The sequence below is a fragment of the Xiphias gladius genome, chromosome 10, assembly GCF_016859285.1.
Source record: "Xiphias gladius isolate SHS-SW01 ecotype Sanya breed wild chromosome 10, ASM1685928v1, whole genome shotgun sequence".
NCBI lineage: Eukaryota > Metazoa > Chordata > Actinopteri > Istiophoriformes > Xiphiidae > Xiphias > Xiphias gladius.
Window position 1 is genome coordinate 8929246 of NC_053409.1, and position 6000 is coordinate 8935245.

The window sequence follows — 6000 nt, forward strand, 5'->3', positions numbered from 1 at the left end:
GTAGCCCCCCCCCCCCTTAGCAACAGTTAATGGAGATTCAAGTAATCACACAATGTTTGGGGACCTGCTGGAAAAATAAATCTTTCCATTCATTCCTGTGCTGGTGCTTGTCATGCGCCTGACAACTGCTTCATAATTTTCGGTAGAGATTGGTATGATCTAAATTTGAAATTCAAATTGGCTTTGTGACAGGTAATGTGAGCTCAGTAATGCTGTCATTGCTGTTTAACGGATACAGAACTTTAGCGCAGCACGATGTGTATCTCACATATGTTGGGGCCACCCAAAAATGCTGAGCAGCCACTCCTCAATATTAACTTTTTCAGTCAGGCAAATCAGGCCTGAAATAGTGTAACATTATATCCACAAATAAATTGCACTTTAGGGGCACATTTATAAATACAGAGTAGACCTCATGGTACTTCATAGCTGTCTCCCATTAATCAAACCGGACATATTAGTTCAGTTTGTTACATGCCATGAAGGAGATACTATATGTTTTTTGTACATGCAGAAATACATTTGAACAGGGCTGTTATCTTGCCCTTAATAAGAGTTCCTCTAGATAGCACGGGGGGGGGGGGCTCTTGCTGTGCAGCCAGCTGCTTCACATCTGGAACTTAATATAAACATCATGGCCAATAAAATCATTCCATTTCCTTAATTACTATTCCTGTCATTTCCGCACTAAATGAAAAGTTATTAATTCAGGGCCAATACAAACATGGTTCTCCAATACAAGGAGCTGCTCCTGAAGCGTCGCCACCCTGACTACAGGCCCCTGTCACTGGACTGGAACCACAAGCTCCTGCCTCGCTCTGCCAGCGTGTGTTTTGCGTGAATTTGGATATGTGAGTGTGTATGTATGCGTAAGGAACAGAGGCCAAGGCGCTGCAGACATGAATGGAACACAAGATGGCGTCTTGTTTTCCATGTCATCCAAATGTTCCCACTGGTGCCAGTATAATCATGACAGGCACAACCCGTCCTGTTTCACCCCCCACCCCCACCCCCACTCCTCTTGTTCTTTTGTTTTTTCTCAGCGTATTCAACGCATGCCCTGCCGCCCTTTTCTCCACCCCCTTTATACTACTCTTCCCTTCCATCCATTCTCTCCCTCAAGTTTCTCTGACATGCCTGCCATACTATGTAGTCCATGTTGGATAGCAGCCTTGTTAACATAATATATAGGGTGATGATAGGACTTTGGAGATGTTCAGAGAGGACTTGTCCATAACGTTGCCAACATAACTACAAATACTCACTGCAGCTATACATGTTCTAAGGGAGAAATTGGAATCTCTCACAGGGTCATATGTCATCGAGCAAATTTTCAGTTGAAACATTCCTCACAGCACATCATTATCAGCAATCCTTAGCGTCAAAATGCTTCCCTTATATATCAAAGCTGCTGCTGCCATTAGACATATCCAAAGGGCATGCATGAACTGAGTGAAAACGCCCCATACGAAATGCGTCTTTGTGTCAGCACAAATACCAGTGTATGTGTGTCCTTATTGAGCCTGACTAACCAATTACCATCTTCCCCTGTGGGCAAAATAATGCTGATATCATGTAGATCAAGATGTCTGTGATTTGACACGGTACTAGTTGTTCTGATTCCAGCTGAAGCCATTCACAGACCAAGAGAGGAAGAGGATTTGGTGAGCGACACATATACTTACACAAAAGACGCATGTATGCACTCAAATACCACCAGTTTTGTAGTCAATGCTTTTGCTCCACCACACACAATTAAAGTCCCAATTAAAGGCCATTATGGGTTTTCCACTAGCAGCAACCGCAGGGAGAGCAGCTCCACGGCCCGTGCATTGCGGGCACACAGATGTCTCCTGTGTTGTCATCCAAAGGAACTCAGACTGATCCACTAACTTTATGATCATAATTACTGATCAAAATTAAAGTGCAACAACAATATAAACTCAGAGGATGGCAATAAAAAAGTTTGAGCGATTCCGGTAAGTGGAGCCAAGTGGGACTATCAGAGCGAAGTGTTTGTGAGATGTTCATCCTGAGTAGAAAAGTATACTGAGGTGATGAACAGCAGTGACTGAAACCGTCTTCTCTTGTAGCCTACTCAACTCCCATTTACCACAAGAGGGAGGCATTTCCCTGATATTTAACCAGAAATGACAGTTCTATTAAATCTGATTGAGAATATTAAATAAAAAGGCCACATTTTCATGCTTAGCCTTACTTATGCAATTGTGTCTCTGTTTCCCACAGCCACAATCACCAATAGATTTGAATGAGTTCTCACCACAGATGAAAGCACTGGGCTCCATATCTGCCGTGAAGCCTCCATTCACCACCATACCCACACACAAGTTCAACATGAGTGTCTTCCCTTGAGCAGGGCCCAAAATTGTCATGGGTTTCCGCTTCTGAGTTCCCATCCTCTTACCCAGTGACCTTAATGAGAGAGTATCGTTCTCACTTGGCCAAACAATACGCTGTTGTAGAGGCCTGCGATAAGAGGTAGCAAGTGAACAGCCTCTGGACATGCAGCTGTGAAGGCGAACAGTCTTCCCTATCTATCCCCGGCCTGACACACGAAATCAGTTGACAGATCAAATAACTTCCCACAGAGACACACACCCATGTCAAAACGCATGTGGCTACACACAGTCACACACACACACAAAAAGTTAATCCCATTCCAACCCAATATTGTGCTCTGAGAACTAACAATCTGTTTAGTACGAAAACTGCAGTGGCTCCTTTCATCTCGAGTTCAAGGCACTGATGATCTAATTCCAAATCTGATGATGAACAAATCAGTGCCAAGTATCTAAAACAAGTGTCAACAAAAACACCACTGTGAACTGCTGAGTGATAAATGAGAGCTTTCTTCATGGTCAGTATGGTTTATCCTCTGAACTATTTAGGGCTTAAAAAGATCTTTTATATTCATGAACAAACTTTTTTTGTGCGGCAGAAAATGTGAATTCAGTCATTTTCAAGGTGGAGAATATTTTCCCCTGGGAATGTCAAAAGTAGAATTTGTGATGTGGGAAAATGTAATAAGATGCAGATAAGTCTAAGGTTGTAGAATTTTCTCATTAATTCATTTTTATTCAGTTAATTCATGATCATGGAAACAGCAGGTTGGGGGAAAAAACTCACTAAAATCTCCAGACCACCTTCTAAATGGCACATTTTCATACATACACATACAACACTGGTTCACAGTTTTGGTACCTAAAAGCTGGTTCAGGAAACAAACCAGGTGTTTTAAAAACAGCTATTATTTCAAAAGGCAGTCTTTCAAACCACAAGAAGAAATCAGAGCAGGTCAATAAAACCACATCAGCAAGAGATGAATTTAAACCAAAATCATTCATTCTATTGGAATCGCTACCATCAGTGAAGTAGCACATAGAGGCCAAGTCAATTTTCACAGTGCGTTCATGAAGGGCTCGAGGGTGATGACCATTACACACAACACAATGACACGAAGATATTATAATTATACACCACTTAAAGTTGTAAAATGAAATAATGGGAAAAAGTGTAAGAATAATTCAGGTATTTAAACCCTCTACCAATATGCCCTCAGCTGTGTTTATTAGGAGACAGGTGTCTCCTACTACTGGGTATATCCAAAAAGGAATTTTGACAAGTATTTGCATTTATTTGTGCATTAAAGGTGCTATATATGAGTATTTTGTGCGTGTAAAACATTAAAAAAAATAACTAAAATTATCAACAAAATGTGAAGAAATAACAGTTTTGACGTTATGTTAAAGACGTCTATGTATTGTGTTGCAGAGATATCTACCGAAGTTTGCATGCTAACCAGCTAGCCCCGGCCCATCCCACTCGTACTACCACTTTGCCTCACCTCAAGAGGTGATCCTACTGAAGGTACTGAACGGTAAATGCAACGCTGGCTGAAGATCTTGGCAAGCAACCACTATCACAACCACCATCACCACAACAACCACCACCTGCTCTCAGCAAGAAACCATGTTTAGCGGCAAAGAAAAGAGGTGACAGAAATAGAAGCAAAACAAGAGTTAACATAGAGTTAATGATGCATTCCACTGCTGGAGACAGCTCCTGGCAAACTTCAAGGAATGAATTTTGATGCCAATCTCGCAATGTTTTTTCTGGACTTTGGTCATCACTGACTTCTAAATTAATGTTGATGACCAACTGTAAACTGTCATAGCAGTGCTGACCTTTGACCTCCAATATTGAGGAACCTATCATATATGGCCGTTTCACACAATTTACAAGCTTCCAGTACAAACTAATCTGTCAGAACACAAATCAGTTTCACTGTGCTACTCTCTGTTATGGCCGAGCACTAAGACATGCAGAAGTCAAAAGGCAGATGGTCATCACAACAGGTAGAGGGAGCCAGTATAGAACAGGGAATACAACATTGAGGTTATAGAGACATCTTGGTAAATACTGTCTGACAGTTGCCCTATAAAAACATTGTGAAGGCTTGTTGATAGGGAGTAGTTGGATAGGCAGGTTTGTAAGCTGTGGTTGGAAACTAAAATAGTGTTGACTGGTGGGCAGGTGAGGAATGGCAGGTCTGAGGCGGCAGGAGAGGCTACTACTGCATGCACACAAAAGTGATAAAATAGACCTAGAGGCAGAAGAGGAAAGAGAGGAGGAAAGAGTCATGGCATGCAATCAAACCATGACAACCAAGTACAATTAATGACAAAAGCAATTGCCGGTTTAAGAACAACCGAAAAAAGGCCTTTTTAAAGTGTAAAAATTTCCAGTGTGGTATTGGCACTATTTAGTCTGTCAAGTTATAATGGGTCCTTGGGTGACTTGCAGTCATTAAAACCAGACGCACAAGTGGGAGTGCAGAACAGGACAGGACAGGGAAAACAATGACGGATATTCCACAGTCAATGAACTGTCTCAGTCAGACAATCCGCAGTGATGTAGGGTTATGTGTGTGAATGAATGAGGTGTTTCCCCTAATGTGGGCTATAATCTTACCCTCTTGGGAGGAGCAGACAGAGTGCTGTGGAAAATATTTCGCTCAAATCCAGACTGGAGGTCCATTTTTACATCTTGTACATGGAGGGGAAAGGAGAATTGCTATTGACCAGGAAAAAACAAAAAAAACAGGAATGTAGAAAAAGAGTAAAAAGGAATATTTGCCGAAATGGAGGAACGAAAAGGAAAAAAAAGGAGAACATTAGGCGGTACAAGCTTGAGCCATGTGTAAACAGAGTATATAGAAACCAGATAGGGGCCAATCCTAAAGGTAATATACAGAGAGAATGCGTTTAGCAGAGTCCATTAAAGCCAAAAGCCTCTGAGGGAACGTTTCTAGCCAGACGGGGACTCTGATGGACGTAGCCAAGACACTCTAACTCCAGGTTAGCTTCTCACTCTGAGTAATGGACCACGGTGTTTTCAGACTCCCATGGCCCCTACAGAGCCCCTCTGAGCCCCTATGATGAAGTTAGAGAGGCAGCAGGAGCGCTACAGCAGGGAGAATGAGCCATGCCTGTCTCCTGTTGCTGTTGAATGTAATTTCAGATCATATTGCAGCGGAAGCAGAACTGACAGAGGAGGAATCTATCGAATTCAGCTCAGACATCACAATAATATTGAGTCTTGTTTATAAACACACATTCAGGATGCTGCGGGAGCATCATTCATTTGAAAGCCCCAGTGCTGAGCATAGAGCTTCAGTGTCCTGAAAGCAAATCCTGAAAGAGGCGTGATATTATGCCATTTGGTAAGGCTGCTGCGAATTTGTGTTGGGCTAACAAAAACATAACCTAGCTAAAATTTAGGCATTTAGATAGACATTTCTTTCACAGCATCTCAATACAGTTTAGTAGTCAGTTAACTGCTTACCTGACTGCTAAAATCTCTCTTGCATACTTCAGGAAAGTAAATGGTAAATGTACTGCAGTTATATTGCACTTTTCTAGTCTTACTGACCACTTAAAGTGCTTTACAATACATGCCGCAGTCACCCATTCATACAGC